A 21,798-nucleotide genomic window follows, 5' to 3' on the forward strand; every position below is an offset into this window, starting at 1 on the left:
AAGAGGAAAAATGACAATGTTAAATTAAATGTAGATGGCACCTCTATAGACTGTGTAACAAATGCAAAATTTCTAGGGATGAATATTGACTCTCAGCTGAAGTGGTGTGAACACACAAAGGTACTTGCAAACAGAATGTCATCAGCATGTTATGCCCTTAGAATTCTATCATCTGTGTGTAACATGCAGTGTCTTTTAGTTACATATTATTCATATGTATACTCAATTCTTAGCTATGGCATTCTTTTTTGGGGAACAAATCCACAAAATATGAACACAATTTTCAAACTCCAGAAAAGAGCCATAAGAATAATAACCAGAAATAGTAGTCGAGCTCATTGTAAAGATCTGTTCAAAACACTGGGAATTTTAACTGCTCCATGTGAACACATTTACCAGTCAGTTGTACACATCAAAAGTAACATTGGCAATTACTGCACAAACAGCTCTGTCCATGACCATGCAACAAGAGATAGACTCAACTTACATTTACCAAGAAAAAATAAACATAAAACTCAAAACAGTATTTTCTACCAAGGAATAAAACTGTACAATAAATTACCAAAAGAGATTAAAGAAATTTTAAAAATGCACTTATTTAAGAAGGCAGCTAAAAAGTACCTGTTATGCAATACATTTTATACATTGAAGGATTACTTAGATAAAGCAGAGTAGGGGTTTGATAAAAAAATGTTATACAAACAAATAATAATAATAATGATGATTATAAAACATCCAATATTCCACATAACACCTTCACTTTATTATTTTTCTTCTTTTTTCCTTCCTAGAGACACTCTCCCCTCAAGCTATGCATAGCACAATACTAACACCTCTTCCTCTTTCTGAGCTCAACATCTCACTCATTATGAAGGGATGCTGACTCAGTTTTTCAGGATAGCAAATGGGAACTTGCAGTACAGAAAATGGCCCAAGGATCACCTGTGTGTGTGTATGTGTGTGTGTGTGTGTGTGTGTGTGTGTGTGTGTGTGTGTATGTAGTGAGTGAAGTGTTATGAAACAATGTGTGTATAGTGTGTGCAGTGACTGATAGTGAAATATGAGTGAATAGTGTGGCATTACATTATTTAATGAGTTATTTGTAAATAAATTATTGTATACCAGGAGTAAAATCTAATGATTGTCTCTAACTAGAAGTCTGTAAATATATGTGTATACGAATTAGCTTATTGTAAATTGATCTAAGCTTGTAAATACTTTGACATGTCCTATATCCTTGTAAAAAGAGATCTACGGATGAATAAAACTACTACTACTACTACTAAGTACATATTTTCCGTGCGTTTTAACTGTGCTTATGTTTTTTGCCTGCTTCTCAAAAACCACTACCATATTAAGTTATCAGGCTTTCTAGTTACCCGATGCTGCCCTGCACCCTTCTACATCTGCATCTACATACATATTCCGCAATCCATCATACGGTGCGTTGCCGAGGGTACCTCATACCACAACTAGCATCTTCTCTCCCTGTTTTACTCCCAAACAGAACGAGAGAAAAATGACTGCCTATATGCCTCTGTACGAGCCTTAATCTCTCTCTCTCTTATCTTATCTTTGTGGTCTTTCCACGAAATGTAAATTGCCGGCAGTAAAATTGTACTCCAGTCAGCCTCAAATGCTGGTTCTCCAAATTTCCTCAGTAGCGATTCACGAAAAGAACGTCTCCTTTCCTCTAGAGACTCCCACCGAGTTCTTGAAGCATTTCCGTAACACTCACGTGACTATCAAACCTACCAGTAACAAATCTGCACTGAAATGATATTTTCCTATAACTTCTTAAACCTAACTTGTTTTTCTCATTCTATTTTTCTGTGTGTATTAATTTTCCTCTCTGTTGCTCCTCCAGCAGCAAGTTAACTACACTACTGTCTATTAAAATTGCTACACGACGAAGATGAAGTACTACAGAGGCGAAATTTAACCGACAGGAAGAAGATGCTGTGATATGCAAATGATTAACTTTTCAGAGCATCCACACAATGTTGGCGCCGGTGGCGACACGTACAACGTGCTGACATGAGGAAAGTTTCCAACCGATTTCTCATACACAAACAGCAGTTGACCGGTGTTGCCTGGTGGAACGTTGTTGTGATGCCTCGTGTAAGGAGAAGAAATGCGTACCATCACGTTTCCGACTTTGATAAAGGTCGGATTGTAGCCTATCGCGATTGCGGTTTATCGTATCGCGACATTGCTGCTCGCGTTGGTCGAGATCCATGACTGTTAGCGGAATATGGAATCGGTGGGTTCAGGAGGATAATACGGAACGCCGTGCTGGATGCCAACGGCCTCGTATCACTAGCAGTCGAGATGACAGGCATCTTATCCGCATGACTGTAACGGATCGTGCAGCCACGTCTCGATCCCTGAGTCAACTGATTGGGGAAGTTTGCAAGACAACAACCATCTGCACAAACAGTTCGACGACGTTTGCAGCAGCATGGACTATCAGCTCGGAGACCATGGCTGCGGTTACCCTTGACGCTGCATCATAGGCAGGAGCGCCTGCGATGGTGTACTCAACAACGAACCTGGGTGCACGAATGGCAAAACGTCATTTTTTCGGATGAATCCAGGTTGTGTTTACAGCATCATGATGGTCGCAGTTGTGTTTGGCGACATATCGGTGAACGCACACTGGAAGCGTGTAATCGTCATAGCCATACTGGCGTATCACCCGGCGTGATGGTATGGGGTGCCATTGGTTACACGTCTCGGTCACCTCTTGTTCGCATTGACGTCACTTTGAGCAGTGGACGTTACATTTCAGATGCGTTACGACCCGTGGCTCTACCCTTCATTCGATCCCTTCGAAACAATACATTTCAGCAGGATAATGCACGACCGCATGTTGCAGGTCCTGTACGGGCCTTTCTGGATACAGAAAATGTTCGACTGTTGCCCTGGCCAGAACATTCTCCAGATCTCTCACCAACTGAAAACGTCTGGTCAATGGTGGCCGAGCAACTGGCTCGTTACAATACGCCAGTCACTACTCTTAATGAACTGTGGTATCGTGTTGAAGCTGCATGGGCAGCTGTATATGTACACGCCATCCAAGCTCTGTTTGACTCAATGCCCAGGCGTATCAAGGCCGTTATTACGGCCAGAAGTGGTTGTTCTGGGTACTGATTTCTCAGGATCTATGCGCTCAAATTGCGTGAAAATGTAATCACATGTCAGTACTAGTATAATATATTTGTCCAATGAATACCAGTTTATCATCTGCATTTCGTCTTGGTGTAGCAATTTTAATGGCCAGTAGTGTGTTCCTGGATGCCGTACAAGATGTCCAACTAATCTGTCCCTCCTTCTGACTTCTCATAAGGGTCGCCAACGAACATTTGTCCCTACCTATAGTCAATACTGCATCTTCATTTCGTACTTTCATTAAACATTCTTTCAAAGCACCACATTTAAAATGCTCCCACTATCTTCTATTCCGGCTTTCCGATGATCCACGTTTCACATCAGTACAATATAGACGTAACTTTCAGGATCGTTTTTCAGATTCCAGTAGCGGTAAGGAATAAAACACTTTTACTCAATAAGAATTTTTCGCCTGTTGCAGTTAATTCTGACGTCTGGCTATCTGGTGTAACGTTACTTCCTACATAGGTGACTGTGTCGTTCCCAGTGCTGGTGTTAAGCATGTCGTATTTCTCTCTTTCGCTATTCCAACACCTACGCCTTTGCTTTACTAAACGATAAGCCCTATTCTGAGATAAGAATGTTGTCCATTCCTTTAAACAAGTGTTGTACGTCAGCTTATACATGGCCAGTACAGCTGCAGTGGGTGGACTAATGTATAGAAAGATCACAAACACAACATATTACCATGCCTAACACGGTGTAGGAAACCCGTTGAAATTCTTAAACAGCCTCCGGTTGTCTCGGAGTGAATAAACATAGGTTTTGAAGGGAATCTTATACCATTCTTCGTGCAAACTATTGGCAAGTTGAGGTAAAGATATTGGAGGTAGAGATGGGCAAACTCGTTCATCCTTAGGACCTACTTCACTAGCGATCGCTTCTTTTTGGGAACCGTTCATTTTTACTCGTTCACCGTTCATTTGAAAATTAGTAGCATAGGTCACTGAAGATGGAAGGCGCCAAAACCTAGAACTACTAAACTTAACTAACCCAAGGACATCACACACATCCATGCCTGAGGCAGGATTCGAACCTGCGGCCGCAGCGGTCACGCGGTTCCAGACTGAAGCGCCTAGAAGCACACGGCCACACCGGCCTGCAAACAAACAAGAAATCGATACTGAACTGCTAGGAGCAGTCGGCAGTGGAACTGCGACGAGTGGCCACTGGAGTCCGGCCGGGGTAGGCCGAAGCAAGGACGCGTGGAAGGCGGGAACGGCACCGAGGCTGGAACGAGGCCTGCCGGCGAGCCGCTGCGGCAACGAGACCGACCGATTCCCGTTCCCGGGAACTATAAGTAGAAAGCCGCGACAGAAGTGAACTATGAAAGACCGTTCCTTAGAATTCGTTCTGCGTGCTTTCCGCTCACCTTGGTGAACCGTTCCTTTAGACCCGTCAGTTCGTGCGCAACCCATCTCGAATTGGAGGTGTACAGCGATGACCCATCCAAAGTAGGCCACATAGGCTCAATTATATTGATCTGCTGACTATGGTGGCCAGGGAAGATTCGACACTTCGCCCTCCTCCTCACAAAACCAGTCCTGGGGAAGCTTTGTGAAGAGGGACCCTGTCATCTTGGGGTAAACATTATACCATAGGTCAGACCTGACCAGCCAGAACGGTCACATAACCCTTGCCAGTAATGATACCTTGCAGAGTAACCTTGGGGCCTACGGAACACTACGATACATCTGTCCAAAACATCTCGGACGTAAACTCGGCCAGAAGTTGGAAAGAGAATGACACGAGAATCATCCGACAAAACTTCTTCCATTGCTCCAGCAGGTTTTATGCCTTAGGCACCACGTTTTCCTGTTACGGGCATTTCCATCACCTGTGTGCGGTTTTTGAATTCCAGCTCGCCCTCAAATTATCAGTTTATGAAGATCCTTTCGTGTTGTTTTAGTGCTGATTCGCGAGTGTGACATCCAGATCTGTAGTGATGTTGGAGCTGTCCTCTTTATTTTCGTCACAATCCTCATCACTGACTTTCCCTCTTAACGGATGTTGTTTTTTCGCTTTCTCTGTAGGCTGTGTAAGTGTTTGACACTACACCTCTTGAAACACCGAACACTTTGAATACCTTGGTTGCGAAGGTACTCCTCAACGCCTTGCCTGCCCACCCTCAGATTCACTTAGCTACCACATAATTCACTCACAAGTACACAGAACACCGTTGTGACGACGACTGACGCTTGGCACGGATTGAGGCTATTTATGTGTTACACAGGTGTCGTTCGCAGTCAAATACAACAGCGCAACGTAAATGCTTGACTAACAGCTGCATTTATCTTCATGCAAGCATTTATCCAGGTATTACCATCTTTTTGTCCAGCCCCTGTATACCGTCTGCAAACCACACAGTTGGAGCAAATTTCTGCACTAGTCCAAAAGTTAAGCATAGTCACGGAAACACGAAAATGAAATGAGAAAAACCGCCCAGTTACCCAACACCACCGTAAATATTTACCTACGAACCCTACCTGTTAGCTCTGTATATGAAATTATTACTACACTCCTGAAAATTGAAATAAGAACACCATGAATTCATTGTCCCAGGAAGGAGAAACTTTATTGACACATTCCTGGGGTCAGATACATCACATGATCACACTCACAGAACCACAGGCACATAGACACAGGCAACAGAGCATGCACAATGTCGGCACTAGTAGAGTGTATATCCACCTTTCGCAGCAATGCAGGCTGCTATTCTCCCATGGAGACGATCGTAGAGATGCCGGATGTAGTCCTGTGGAACGGCTTGCCATGCCATTACCACCTGGCGCCTCAGTTGGACCAGCGTTCGTGCTGGACGTGCAGACCGCGTGAGACGACGCTTCATCCAGTCCCAAACATGCTCAATGGGGGACAGATCCGGAGATCTTGTTGGCCAGGGTAGTTGACTTACACCTTCTAGAGCACGTTGGGTGGCACGGGATACATGCTGACGTGCATTGTCCTGTTGGAACAGCAAGTTCCCTTGCCGGTCTAGGAATGGTAGAACGATGGGTTCGATGACGGTTTGAATGTACCGTGCACTATTCAGTGTCCCCTCGACGATCACCAGAGGTGTACGACCAGTGTAGGAGATCGCTCCCCACACCATGATGCCGGGTGTTGGCCCTGTGTGCCTCGCTCGTATGCAGTCCTGATTGTGGCGCTCACCTGCACGGCGCCAAACACGCTTACGACCATCATTGGCACCAAGGCAGAAGCGACTCTCATCGCTGAAGACGACACGTCTCCATTCGTCCCTCCATTCACTCCTGTCGCGACACCACTGGAGGCGGGTCTTTAACACTGGTAGCATGCCGCGACAGCGTGGACGTGAACCGTATGTGCAGTTGATGGACTTTGAGCGAGGGCGTATAGTGGGCATGCGGGAGGCCGGGTGGACCTACCGCCGAATTGCTCAACACGTGGGGCGTGAGGTCTCCACAGTACATCGATGTTGTCGCCAGTGGTCGGCGGAAGGTGCACGTGCCCGTCGACCTGGGACCGGACCGCAGCGACGCACGGATGCACGCCAAGACCGTAGGATCCTACGCAGTGCCGTAGGGGACCGCACCGCCACTTCCCAGTAAATTAGGGACACTGTTGCTCCTGGGGTATCGGCGAGGACCATTCGCAACCGTCTCCATGAAGCTGGGATACGGTCCCGCACACCGTTAGGCCGTCTTCCGCTCACGCCCCAACATCGTGCAGCCCGCCTCCAGTGGTGTCGCGACAGGCGTGAATGGAGGGACGAATGGAGACGTGTCCTCTTCAGCGATGAGAGTCGCTTCTGCTTTGGTGCCAATGATGGTCGTATGCGTGTTTGGCGCCGTGCAGGTGAGCGCCACAATCAGGACTGCATACGACCGAGGCACACAGGGCCAACACCCGGCATCATGGTGTGGGGAGCGATCTCCTACACTGGCCGTACACCTCTGGTGATCGTCGAGGGGACACTGAATAGTGCACAGTACATCCAAACCGTCATCGAACCGATCCTTCTACCATTCCTAGACCGGCAAGGGAACTTGCTGTTCCAACAGGACAATGCACGTCCGCATGTATCCCGTGCCACCCAACGTGCTCTAGAAGGTGTAAGTCAACTACCCTGGCCAGCAAGATCTCCGGATCTGTCCCCCATTGAGCATCTTTGGGACTGGATGAAGCGTCGTCTCACGCGGTCTGCACGTCCAGCATGAACGCTGGTCCAACTGAGGCGCCAGGTGGAATTGCCATGGCAAGCCGTTCCACAGGACTACATCCAGCATCTCTACGATCGTCTCCATGGGAAAATAGCAGCCTGCATTGCTGCGAAAGGTGGATATACACTGTACTAGTGCCGACATTGTGCATGCTCTCTTGCCTGTGTCTATGTGCCTGTGGTTCTGTCAGTGTGATCATGTGATGTATCTGACCCCAGGAATGTGTCAATAAAGTTTCCTCTTCCTGGGACAATGAATTCACGGTGTTCTTATTTCAATTTCCAGGAGTGTATATATCAGTTCATGACACCAATTCTTACAAATTTCAAAACTCCACCATCTCTCTCTCCCCACGTCCACCACTGCTGGCGGCTCACCTCCAACTGCGCAACGCTACGCGCTGTTAGTATCCATCTGCTGCTGCCCAACACTACAATGGCAGACAACAATGCAAACCAGCCACAGACTGCACACGGCACAGCCAGTGATTTTCATACAGAGCGCTATATGGCGGCGGCGTTACCAGTAAGAAAACCTGGAATCCCGGAATCGTAACTGCGCGCTGAACTGTTGCGTCTGAAATTATTCTGTTTCCCGTGATAATAATTGTTTTTGTTCCCGTATTGTATGTTTCTATGGCAGTCTCTGCGATAGTCATTACCGCGGAGGTGCGACCTTTCCCTGTAATTATTACTACTCTGCCAACGATTGTCATACAGGTGGTGTCTGTTTTGGTCACGATTTGTGTTGTGAGAATATCCTTGTCGTCTCCAGTTATTATTTCGTTCATCACGGAATTGCAACGGATGTGACCTGTAATTGTTGAGTTTCTGTTTTCGCGTTCCGCGATTGTCAATGTCAATTTCTAGTTCTTGTAACAGTCCCTGAAAAGCTTCAATGTCGTCTTTGCAACGCCCTGCCGCAATTATATTCCTTAAATGTTCAGGCAATTTCATTATGCAAATGCGGATGAGTTCTGAAGGGCTATATGGGTTTGAAAGATATTGATTCTTATGCAACATGTCTTCAAAATATTTGACAAGACTGGAAAATTCAGATTGTTCAAAGTGTTTCATCATCATTATGCTATGTTTTACTCGGTCTTGTGTAGCTTGAGACCAATATGCTGAGAGGAAAGCATGATAAAATTCTCCTTCACTGTGACAATCGTGAATGACCGATCGCATTCTTACAGCTGGTTCATTCTCCAAGTAGCCACACATAAATTCTAATCTGTGTTCTAATGACCAGTTGGGAGGAAAACAATGAGAGAATTGATGAAGCCACGCTTGTGGATGAATGTCGTTGCCAGAATTCTTAAATGTTTGTAATTTACGTGTAGTAATGAACAGCTTATAGTCAAAATCATCGTGTCGGCGGGTAGCATATCGTTAATTGTTACGTCGTGTCGGCAGTTCCATCTCAAAATTCGGTGCACCTTGCCAATTTCTTTCATAATTTTCGAAGTGCCCTGTGTTATTATTTTGTGGCTGTTCCGTATTTCTATGTCCCTCTTCCCCGTATTGGAGCGCGAGGGTCCTCTGAAATACGTAATTCTTGTATTACCTGTGTCAGCTGATCTTGTACTTCCCGGATTTCTCTTTGGTGTTGCGTACTAATTTGATTCAGACTTTGTTTGAATTTCCTAATTTGTTCGCACTCTTCTGTGTCATTAAAGACTACCAGTTTTGTGTCGTTCGGATTATCGTCTACCTTCGTAGATAAATTAGTGAACTGATCCGAAAGTTCGGCTACTTTCTCCGATAGTGAACACATTTCCTCAGTGTGTTTTTCTGAACCAAGTTTCAGAGTGTCCATTTGTGTTGAAATCGAATCTACTGTGTCCTTTAAGTTTTCCTGAGTTCTTGCAAGTTGCGTAACCGAATCGGTGGATGCAACTGAGTCCATTTTAGCTTGCAAGGTGTCGTGATTTTCACGAACAACAGTTTGCAATTCTTTTATGGCTGCTTCGTGCTTCTGTAATGCGTTTTCATGCCGCGAAAAAATAGGTTGAAAATGCTCACAAATTTGTGTTTTTACGTCATTACAGATTTTTTGACATTTCGATTCTATGTTATGTAACTCAGTAGTTAAATCTTCACGTGTTTGTTCAAGTGTGGTGTCTAACTTCCGAAGATTTTGTTCCATTGTGTCTAACTTTTGAAGATTATGTTCCATTGTGTCCAACTGTTGCTGTGTTTTTGTCTCTGATTTTGTTCCATTGTGTCTAACTTTTGAAGCTTTTGCTGTGTTTGTCTCTGATTTTGTTCCATTGTGTCTAACTTTTGAAGCTTTTGTCCCATTTGTTGCATTAATTGTAATAACAGTGCACTGGTGTCTGAAACATGTTCCTTAGTGCTATTCGGCAATGCATTTGAACCGGCAATATTCGCAGTTTGAAAAACAGAAAATGTGTCTTGACTTATTTGAGAAAACAGTGAGGACGCAAAACCTGAATCTACAGTATTTGCAAGAATGTGTCCTGTCATTTCGGAATCCTGAGGCGAGCTGTTGCCGACCGATCGATCGATAATGCTTCCCTGTTCACTAATTGTTTCACTGTCTACACCATTATTTGCAGCCCGCTCCATTTCCCTATGTACAATTACCAAATTACTACTTTGAAACACATTAACAAAGCACTCAAAATAATAACTAGATAATTGCAAGCGCAGCTGCGAAATACTTCGTGCAAAACTACATGCATGCCAAAACTGTTTTACTGTACAAAAATGAAAGACTGCAACTACAAAGGAAATTCTCTCTATGATTACGCCCTAGCAATAAACAAAAGCTACACTAATTACACAAACTACAAGAAAAATCAGAAGATTCCAGTGAGGTATCCTCGGCTAAGGGTCGACATATGAAACGTCCCCTTTGTAAAATTTATACATGACTGTGCTTAAACTGACACACAATAGTTTTTAGCGGAACGCAATCTGACTTTCAATAATCCCTACAAGAGAATGGCCCTGACTATAGAATAAATCTCTAATGCATTAGGAAGAAGAATTGCATCCCGTTAGTTTCAACTAAGGACACTTGCAGATCTCAGGACCGCTCTTCCTGAGGAATGGAGCGATTCCCAAGAGAGGTCTTGAACCATCTCATAGAGAGCAAGTCACGTCGCTGTCCAGTATTTGTGACTATTAGGAGAAACCAAATCCCTATTAACAGCTTCTTTTGGTGTTTCCCAGTTGTCTTATTTTCTTCAGAATGTGTATCTTACCTATCAAGACTTTTGTAAGATTTTTTTGGTACTGTTGTGCAATGAGGTGCAAATGCCATGGGATACCTCCTACTATGGTGTCGAACCCCCGTTTGCCCGCCAGACTGCAGCACCTCGACGTGGTGTCGACTCAACAAGTCGTTGATGGTCCCCTGCACAAATACTGACCCACACTACCTGTATAGCCAATCATAAAGGCGACTGTCTTGCCGCGACAAGATTTTGTGCACGAACTGACCCCTCGATTACTTCCGTAAATCCACGACGAGGTTCATGTCTGGCTATCTGGGTGGTCAAATCATTCTCTCGAAATGACCAGAGTATTTTTCAAACGAATGGTGAACAACTCTGGTCTGGTGACAGGGCGCATTGTCATCCATAAAAATTCTGTCGTCGTTTGGAAGCAAATGGTCTCCTAGTAGCAGAACATAACGATTTCCAGCCAATCATCAGTTTAGTTGGACCAGAGGGCCCAGCCCATTCCATGTAAACACAGCCCACACAATTACGAAGCCACCATCAGCTTGCACACTGCCTTGTTGACAACTTGGATCCATGATTTCTTGGGGCCTGCGCCACACTCGAACCCGACGATCAGCTCCTATCAACTGAGACAGATACTCATCTGACCAGGTCAAGATTTGCGTGTCCTCTAGGGCCCAAGCGATATGGTCAGGAGGCCAGGAAAGGCGGAGCAGGCGATGTCGTGCTGTTAGCGAAGCCAGTAGCGTCTGTCGTTTGCTGCAGCGGCCCATTAACAGCAAATTTCGCAGCACTATCCTAACGGATACGTTCGTTGTACGTTGCACGTAATCTCTGTCGTTCTTTAAGGAAGTGTTGCTTGTCTGTTAGCACCGACAACTATGCAAACGGAGCGAGGTAGAGCAGCGGTTAGCACACTGGTCCGTATGCTGGAGGACGACGGTTCAAACCCGCGTCTCTGATTCAGGTTTTCCGTTATTGCCCCAAATTGCTTCAGGCCAATGCCGTGATGGTTCCTTTGAACGGGCGCGGCCGACTTCCTTCCCCATCATCCCGTAATCGCCGGTCGTTGTGGCCGAGCGGTTCTAGACGCTTCAGTCCGTAACCGCGCAACTACTACGGTCGCAGGTTCGAATCCTGCCTCGGGCTTGGATGTGTGTGATGTCCTTAGGTTACTTAGTTTTAAGTAGTTCTAAGTTCTAGGGGACTGATGACCTCAGATGTTAAGTCCCAAAGTGCTGAGAGCCCTTTTGAACCTTCTGTAATGCGATGGGACCGATGACCTCGCTGCATGGTCCCCTCGCCAAAATAAGCAAAAACATTTCTATGCAAACGCCGTTGTCCGTGTTGAGAGGTAATCTCGGAATAGGAATACTGAATTCCCCAACGATTCCCGAAATGGTTTCTCCCAAGCGTCTATCTCCAACGACCAGTCTGTTAATCCCCGTCGTGCGGCCGTAATGACGTCGGTAACCTTTCCACACGAATCACCTGAGTACAAATGACAGCTGCGCCAACTGTCGTGTCTGATTGGTTTCCTGCGAGCGGATCAGGAAGAGGCAGCTGGACACTAACCTGGCTGAGGCGGAGTGGGGTGGTCCCGCTCGTAGTTCTGGAGCAGAATCTGTAAAGCTGGAATAATTTTTAAACCAGGGAACTCGGTGCGATCGTGAATAAGCTTCTAATGAAGAAGACAGAGAGTTAGAGTAAACATTACTCAAGTTTACGAGGCACTGACACCTGGACCAAACTGTGGGAGGTGTAACGACTACTACTCTGTGCAACTAGATGCCGCGAGAGACTGAGTCGCGCCCCTGAGGCAGAGTAGCGCAGTGACCACGTCGGAGGCAGAATACCAGCCGAATCTTCGACAGGCTGCTAAGCTGCCGTTTATATAGTCTCCTGTGACGTTACTAGGATGCTTGGAGACTCTTCCATCGCTCTGGCTGCCTTCCTATCCCCGAGTCTGTCACGTAGCCGCCCTGAGTGGAAGTTTCTTGTTACCAGGCGCTGCGCCGCGCCGGCTGTTTCCGTTGTATACTGACCTTGTGTGGAGGCTTTCCTACTCAAGGTACCGTGCGCCTCACACCGTCAGGTGGCTTGCAGAGTATGGGTGTAGATGTAGACTGCATGCCAGTTGTCAACAGCGCTCGGCAGACCCAGCCGCCCATTCAGTGTTAGGCGAGCCCTACAGTGCTCAACTTCGGTGACCTGATAGGAACTGGTGTTACCACTACAGCAAGGCCTTTCGCTTAAATAACCAGAGCTACCAGGAGAACGATGGCAGGCGACAGTCTACAGTAGCAATTTGTCCATTTTATTTGGACTGTTGAGCTCCGTGGCCGTCAATAATGATTTTTCACTATAAAAATACAGCAACCAGCCACTTTTTTAATGCGTTTTGGCTCTGAGCACTACGGGACTTGACATCTGAGGTCATCGGTCCCCTAGAACTTAGAACTACTTAAACCTAACTAACGTAAGAACATCACACACACCCATGCCCGAGGCAGGATTCGAACCTGTGACCGTAGCGGTCGCGCGGTTCCACACTGAAGCGCCCAGTACCGCTCGGCCACACCGGCCGGCTAATGCATTTTATTTATGCCAATATGCATTTCGGGTTTGCACCCATCTTCAGCTGGCGAATGACATGTAGCTTCAGTTTCTACAGTGGTACAGTCTCGACAGCAGTTTGGATGGTTGTGTACTAACCCTGTGTGGAGGCTTTCCATCTGTCGAAGCACTTGAATGCATATAACAGCGGCTCTTACTGCTATGTAACAGGACCGTAACTTCACAGACAGCTTAACATACGCCTACTCGTCATTTACTCGCGACTCAATGTACTGTCCTTTTGTACGAGATACTACTACCATTCGTATATGTTCATACCGCTATGCTGTGACTGTTGTGACCTCAGTGCCAAATATCTTCTGATTAAGCTGTAGTTTCTTCAGTAATGGTTCCAACATCCTAATAATGCAGTACGTTATCGTTTCCTGAATATGGTTAACTTTTGGACATTCGACCTCCAGGAATAGAAAATGTTCAAATGTGTGTGAAATCTTATGGGACTTAACTGCTAAGGTCATCAGTCCCTAAGCTTACACTCTACTTAACCTAAATTATCCTAAGGACAAACACACAAACCCATGGCCGAGAGAGTTGTCGACAACATGGCGGATAAAGCAGTGCGCCTGTGTAAAATACGCGAGAAAAAGTGTTTGTGTTGTTGCAAAACAGAAGAAAAGCCAAGAAAAAACAAGGAGAGGGGAATGCCAGCTGCAGCATCGAAACTGCTGTGGAGACTGTACCACTGTAGAAACTGAAGCTACATGTAATTTGCCAGCTGAAGATGGGTGCAAACCCGAAATGCATATTGGCATAAATAAAACACATTAAAAAAGTGGCTGGTTGCTGTATTTTTATAGTGAAAAAGTCTACAGTAGGCGAGAAAGTTTTAGAACTCTGGTGCGAGGTAATGGTGTGACTGCCGTTTTCGGACAAATTGCGATGAAAAATGAAATGTTGTCTGGTTTTAGAGGAGTAGAGTGGGCTGTGGTGGAGCTGCGGTGCGCCGGGGACGAGGCGGCCCGGAAGCGGCCTCGTATGGGCGGCAGAGCGCGGCGGCGGCGGCAGGAAGACGGCCGGCGCTATCGCGTGCTGCTGAGGAGGGCCGAGGAGGGCTGAGGAGGGCCGAGGAGGGCCACAGGAAGGACGCAGCGCCGCTGCCGCGCTCCGCCGGCCAAGCGAGACAGGCGCGAGCGGCGCGCGTGCCGGCTGCCTGCTGTGGCGGGGCACACGTACCCAGCAACACGCAGCGTGGCGGAAGACTACGGCGGCGCGTCTCGGCGGAGCACAGGGTTTGCGGGAGGCCGGCCGCGCCGATTAGCCGAGCGGTTATGGACAGGGCGGCTGGTTCCAGTCCTCCCTCGGGATAGTTTAGGTTAAGTACTGTATAAGCTTAGGGACTGATGACCTTAGCAGTTAAGTCCCATAAGATTTCACACACATTTGAACATTTTCTATTCCTGGAGGTCGAATGTCCAAAAGTTAACCATAGTCAGGAAACGATAACGTACTGCATTATTAGGATGTTGGAACCATTACTGAAGAAACTACAGCTTAATCAGAAGATATTTGGCACTGAGGTCACAACAGTCACAGCATAGCGGTATGAACATATACGAATGGTAGTAGTATCTCGTACAAAAGGACAGTACATTGTGTCGCGAGTAAATGACGAGTAGGCGTATGTTAAGCTGTCCACACAGGGTTAGTACACAACCATCCAAACTGCTGTGGAGACTGTACCACTGTAGAAACTGAAGCAACATGTAATTTGCCAGCTGAAGATGGGTGCAAACCCGAAATGCATATTGGCATAAATAAAATGCATTAGCCGGCCGGTGTGGCCGAGCGGTTCTGGGCGCTTCAGTGTGGAACCGCGCGACCGCTACGGTCACAGGTTCGAATCCTGCCTCGGGCATGGGTGTGTGTGATGTTCTTAGGTTAGTTAGGTTTAAGTAGTTCTAAGTTCTAGGGGACCGATGACCGCAGATGTCAAGTCCCATAGTGCTCAGAGCCAAAACGCATTAAAAAAGTGGCTGGTTGCTGTATTTTTATAGTGAAATATCATTATTGACGGCCACGGAGCTCAACAGTCCAAATAAAATGGACAAATTGCTACTGTAGACTGTCGCCTGCCATCGTTCTCCTGGTAGCTCTGGTTATTTAAGCGAAAGGCCTTGCTGTAGTGGTAACACCAGTTCCTATCAGGTCACCGAAGTTGAGCACTGTAGGGCTCGCCTAACACTGAATGGGCGGCTGGGTCTGCCGAGCGCTGTTGACAACTGGCATGCAGTCTACATCTACACCCATACTCCGCAAGCCACCTGACGGTGTGTGGCGCAGGGTACCTTGAGTACCTCTATCGGTTCTCCCTTCTATTCCAGTCTCGTATTGTTCGATTGCCGGTATGCCTCTGTGTGGGCTCTAATCTCTCTGATTTTATCCTCATGTTCTCTTCAAGAGATATACGTAGAAGGGAGCAATATACTGCTTGACTCTTCGGTGAAGGTATGTTCTCGAAACTTTAACAAAAGCCCGTACCGAGCTACTGAACATCTCTCCTGCAGAGTCTACCACTGGAGTTTATCATCTCCGTAACTGTTTCGCGATTACTAAATGATCCTGTAACGAAGCGCGCTGCTCTCCGTTGGATCTTCTCTATCTCTTCTACCAACGCTATCTGGTACGGATCCCACACTGCTGAGCAGTATGGTTCAAATGGCTCTGAGCACTACGGCAGTTAACTTCTGAGGTCATCAGTCCCCTAGAACTTAGAACTACTCAAACCTGAATAACATAAGGACTTCACACACATCCATGTCCGAGGCAGGATCCGAACCTGCGACCGTAGCGGTCGCGCTGTTCCAGACTGTAGCGCCGAGAACCTCTTGATCACTCCGGCCGCCGCTCAGCAGTATTCAAGCAGTGGTCGAACAAGTGTACTGTAACCTACTTCCTTTGTTTTCCGATTGCATTTCCTTAGGATTCTTCCAATGAATCTCAGTCTGGCATCTGATTTACCGACGATCAACTTTATATGATCATCCCATTTTAAATCATTCCTAATGCGTACTCCCAGATAACTTATGGAATTAACTGCTTCCAGTTGCTGACCTGCTATATTGTAGCTAATGATAACGGATCTTTCTTTCTATGTATTCGCAGCACATAACACTTGTCTACATTGAAATTCCATTGTCATTCCCTGCACCAAGCGTCAATTCGCAGCAGATCCTCCTGCATTTAAGTACAATTCTGTATTGTTATAACCTCTCGATATACCACAGCATCATCCGCAAAAAGCCTCAGTGAACTTTCGATGTCATCCACAAGGTCATTTACGTATATTGTGAATAGCAACGGTCCTACCACACTCCCTTGCGGCGCACCTGAAATCACTCTTACTTCGGAAGACTTCTCCCCATTGAGAATGACATGCCGCGTTCTGTTATCTAGGAACTCTCCAATCCAATCACACAATTGGTCTGATAGTCCATATACTCTTACTTTGTTCATCAAACGACTGTGGGAAACTGTTTCGAACGCCTTGCAGAAGTCAAGAAACTCGGCATCTACCTGTGAACCCGTGTCTATGGCCCTCTTCGTCTCGTGGGCGAATAGCGCGAGCTGGGTTTCATACGATCGTCTTTTTCGAAACCCATGCTGATTCCTGCAGAGTAGATTTCTAGTCTCCAGAAAAGTCCTTATACTCGAACATAACACGTGTTCCAAAATTCTACAACTGATCGACGTTAGAGATATAGGTCTATAGTTCTGCACATTTGTGCAGACCTTTTGAGGCCACTTGAGCAACTATTTGATAGAGAAGTAGTGGATCTCATCACGAAAACTGACATGTGGCCGAGAGAGCAGGTGCTGGCCACACGCCCCTCCGTATCCACTTCCAGTGACATCTTTGGGCAAGGATGACGCGGAGGCCTGTCCGGACGGCGTAGTCTCTTCATCTAAGGTCGTGCCCGCATTACCTTTACGTCAGGTGTATTGCATACGAATCAGGCGTTATCTCGCAAAAACGCTTTCCTTTACTCGTGCGATCAGTCGAATTAAATCGGTAGATGCTAAGGGAATTACATTAAGATATGAGACACTTAAAGTAGTAGATGAATTTTGCTATTTGGGGAGCAAAATAACTGATGATGGTCGAAGTAGAGAGGATATAAAATGTAGACTGGCAATGGTAAGGTTGGACGGTTCCTTTCGGGAAGAAGACCAGACAGCGAGGTTATCGGTCTTATCGGATTAGGGAAGGACGGGGAAGGAAGTCGGCCGTGCCCTTTCAAAGGAACCATCGGGGCATTTGCCTAGAGCGATTTAGGGATATCACGGAAAACCTAAATCGGGATGGTCGGACGCGGGGTTGAACCGTCGTGCTCCCAAATGCGAGTCCAATGTGCTAGCCACTGCGCCACCTCGCTCGGTGGCAATGGCAAGGACAGCGTTCCTCAAGAACACAAATTTGTTAACATCGAGTATAGATTTAAGTGTCACAAACTCGTTCAAATGGCTCTGAGCATTATGCGACTTAACATCTGAGGTCATCAGTCCCCTAGAACTTAGAACTACTTAAACCTAACTAACCTAAGGACATCACACACATCCATGCCCGAGGCAGGATTCGAACCTGCGACGGTAGCAGTCGCGCGGTTCTGGACTGTAGCGCCTAGAACCGCTCGGCCATACCGGCCAGCCACAAAGTCGTTTCTGAAAGTATTTATATGGAGAGTAGCCATGTATGGAAGTGAAACGTGGACAATAAATAGTTTGGACAAGAAGAGAATAGAAGCTTTCGAAATGTGGTGCTACAGAAGAATGCTGACGATTAGATGGGTAGATCACATGACTAATGAGGAGGTATTGAATAGAATTAGAGAAAAGAGAAATTTGTGGCACAACGTCACAAGAAGAAGGGATCGGTTGGTAGTACATGTTCTGAGGCATCAAGGGACCACAAATTTAAAACTGGAGGGCAGCGTGGAGGGTAAAAATCGTAGAGGGAGACCAGGAGATGATTACACTAAGCTGTTTCGGAAGGATGTAGGTTGCAGTAGAAGAAGAGGTGGCCGCTGTCGCAGAGCGGTTGTAGGCGCTTCAGTCCGGAACCACGCGGCTGCTACGGTAGCAGTTTCGAATCCTGGCTCGGGCATGGAGGTATGTGATGTCCTTAGGTTAGTTAGGTTTAAGTAGCTCTAAGTCTAGGGGACTGATGACCTCAGATTAAGTCCCATAGTGCTTAGAGCCATTTGAACCACTTGAAAGGGAAGAAGCTTGCACAGGAAAGAGTAGCAAACCAGTCTCTGGACTGAGGACCACAATAACAACAACAGTGTCTTACTACATTCCACTAAAAACTGGAAGCGGTAAAATGTCTAGAAACTAATTTAGGATTTATAAAAGGCTGGGTAACCCACGGAACATATTTGTTCTACATAGTCATCCTCATGTCCGCTACCTAAAAATAAACAGTTCTTATACCAAAACTAAAACTGTCAGTGATTGATTCAGCTTTCATTCGAAAATTTATACACTTAACAAGGTGTCGTCCTCTTCTGTCACTGCCGCTCGAAATGCAGTTTGAATAAAACCGGAGGTCGAAGTGGACTGATGTGGCTGTAACTCCAGCATGTTCCTCCTGCGCATACGCACCTGATGAACTTCGTTCATTGAGCCTCTAGCAAATGCATACCTCCCGGCCACACACACACACACACACACACACACACACACACACACACAAATGGTTGAAATGGCTCTCAGCACTATGTGACTTAACTTCTGAGGTCATCAGTCCCTTAGAACTTAGAACTACTCAAACCTAACTAACCTAAGGACATCACACACATCCACACCCGAGGCAGGATTCAACCTGCGACCGTAGCGGTCGCGCGGTTCAAGACTGCAGCGCCTAGAACCGCTCGGCCACTCCGGCCGGCACACACACAACACTTGTCTCTAGCAGGTTACAAACCACGTGCTGCAGAAGGGATAAAAACTGTCTATTCTGGCTGGTTCAGCACGGCTTCTGGCCAATTCGGCTACGGCCTCCAGCGTTCTGGTAGCCTCCAGAAGAACATCAGAGGATTTACGACTTTTCTTTCTTGGAGGTGCGGTCTCAACGTCCTCCTCCCTCTATTTCGTGCTATAAATATAGAGACGAAAACCATTAGCTACGTATTGTATTAGGCGTACAAAGATTTGTTTACTCGAGTAGAGGCGATTGGGAATAAATTGTAAATGATTTCGAGGAAATATGGAATGCCTATGACACAACAGGGGCAATGAATCACGCTAGTGGCCCTCGCTCAGATCGTTCAACGGCGTAACCTTGTTTGTCCTTGTGTCCGCTAACTGTAAGTTCTTCTCCGTGGATGTAGGAACTAATGGAGATGTTGGTGAAGCTCTAATGGACACGTTGCTGATGCTCGAGTGTTTGTCAAAAGTAACTGGAATTTCTTAGCGACAGATCTATTTTGAACATTCCTGGGGGCAGCAACCTAGGGAACACGAATATAACAACAACAGTGGTTGTGCTGGCAGACGATGCTTTTTCTTTAAGCCACAACATTATGATACCTTATCCCTTGACGAAAATCACTAAGGCAGGAAAGGTGTTTAATTAGATAATGTTACGGTGAATAACACTAGTGCAGAGCAGTGCTTTTTTTTTACTTCAACAAATCTACCTCCAGAAAAAGTTACTATAATAACATTAGCTGCTTGTACACTGCACAACTTGCTGACCGGGAGGAGAAAACAATCTAAACTCTTGAGGAAACTATGTCTACGCTAGTAGAAAACAGGGGAGTGACAAAGCACTGAGGACCTACCGGAAATTCTGCTTATAGGTTGCCAAGCTGCCTCTGGACGGGTAATACAGGGGATAGCGATTAGAGAAGAATTAAAAACATTTTATAATGGTGCTGGGCAAGTACCTTGCAAGAATGAGACATTTCCTAACCAAATGTAGAGGAATGCATCTACGTAAAAACGTCATGGAAGATGTAAATCCCTCTCTCACTCCGTCTGTCAATATTGCTGACACTTTGATTGACCCAAAATTTTTAAAAAGTGTGAACCAGTACAGTTGCGGCTGGTAAATTGCTTGTGTACTGGTTCCAGTTTCGCCCATACTTTGCCGTATCTGCTATAAACAAAAATATATGAAATATTTGTATGTTATGTAAACATTATTTGTATATTATATTATATTATATGTCATAAGGCATTCTTGCTTTCTCATTCGAATGACTAGATAACTAGCGCAGAGGGCACTGTTTTCCTTCTTTATATCTTCCTGCTTCACGTCTAAATATCCTCGGCATTTTTCTTATAGCTTTCGCTTCTTCTTCTTAGTTTGCTTTTATATTCGGGATGCCGAACTTTATAAAGCCCTTCATCAGCGTCATACATCTTACTCAACTTAGGTGGTGGTGAAACGTACCAAGTGACATTGCAGCTGCCATTTTTATAAACACTACATTAGACGTCGAACAGCTGCAACGGTGATATCACTCCAAGCGATAAGTAGAAGACGATCGCTTTCTTTGATGAATTCTATGGCGAGGGGCTAGATTTGATCACATAAATGAGACGAAGTGTAACATTTGATAAAAGTTCCCTATTAACCTTCGTCAAATATATTCGGCAAAGCAATTTTTTTTAAAAAAAACTTGATATTGTAACAACAGCCTATGGCTAATTGTGTCTGACAACGGGCGTTCTCGTTTCATACAGAACACTGTACAGATTTTCTGTTACTTGTCTTACTTTCATATTTCCTTTTTACCGACGCGTTTTTCAACCAGTTTGGCATCCATCGGCATCCTAAAGGCCCTTTATATCATAAAAAAACGATAGAGAAAAAGAGACGCACATACCTCTAACTACCAATCACACGATCACCTCTTATCAGCGTGTAATCCATCTTCACCAGAGAGATCGTAAAAATGTGTTGCGCTCCAATGCTTCAACTTCGACTTGTTCTGCGACGCTCGTTGCTTAACCAATGGCAAGCGATGAGCGAAGGGCGCACGAATGTTATACTTCTAGCAGCACACAAAACTTTTAAAAAATTGCTATTACGAGACGTAAGTAACTGCACGGCGAGGTTCATAGAATACTTAAGGCTCTTGAGCCACTTGCGTTACCTGCCATCGTATTTAACGCACGTAACCGAGGCAATAGTTGCAGCTTTATGCCATCGGGTGAGCGTTTCTGTCGTAATGGTTGTAACGATCATTATCTTTCAGCTAGAATTTTCTTGGTACTGAATGCGGCTTTGAGTCACTTTTCCTTCGGGTAACTGGTTTTGTTGTACTTTCTACTCCGTTATTCTGAGTGTCGCTTTTATTGGAGATTTTACAGTAAACTGTCACAAAGTAGGGTTCATTCACTGCTGTAACGTGGAAATAATGACTGTTTGTACACCTCTGAGCGAGAAGTTTCTTTTTTCTTTTTTTGCCTTATTTTAGCTGCAGTGAACCGTCGAACTGGGCCAGATATCTACCGGCAATGACTCTGATTTTACCACTGCTTTAGAGAGTTCTAGGAGCTTCAGTCCGGAACCATGCGGCTGCTACGGTCACAGGTTCTAATCCTGCCTCACGCATGGATGTGTGC

Source organism: Schistocerca gregaria, chromosome 1, assembly GCF_023897955.1.
Source record: "Schistocerca gregaria isolate iqSchGreg1 chromosome 1, iqSchGreg1.2, whole genome shotgun sequence".
Classification (NCBI taxonomy): Eukaryota; Metazoa; Arthropoda; class Insecta; order Orthoptera; family Acrididae; genus Schistocerca; species Schistocerca gregaria.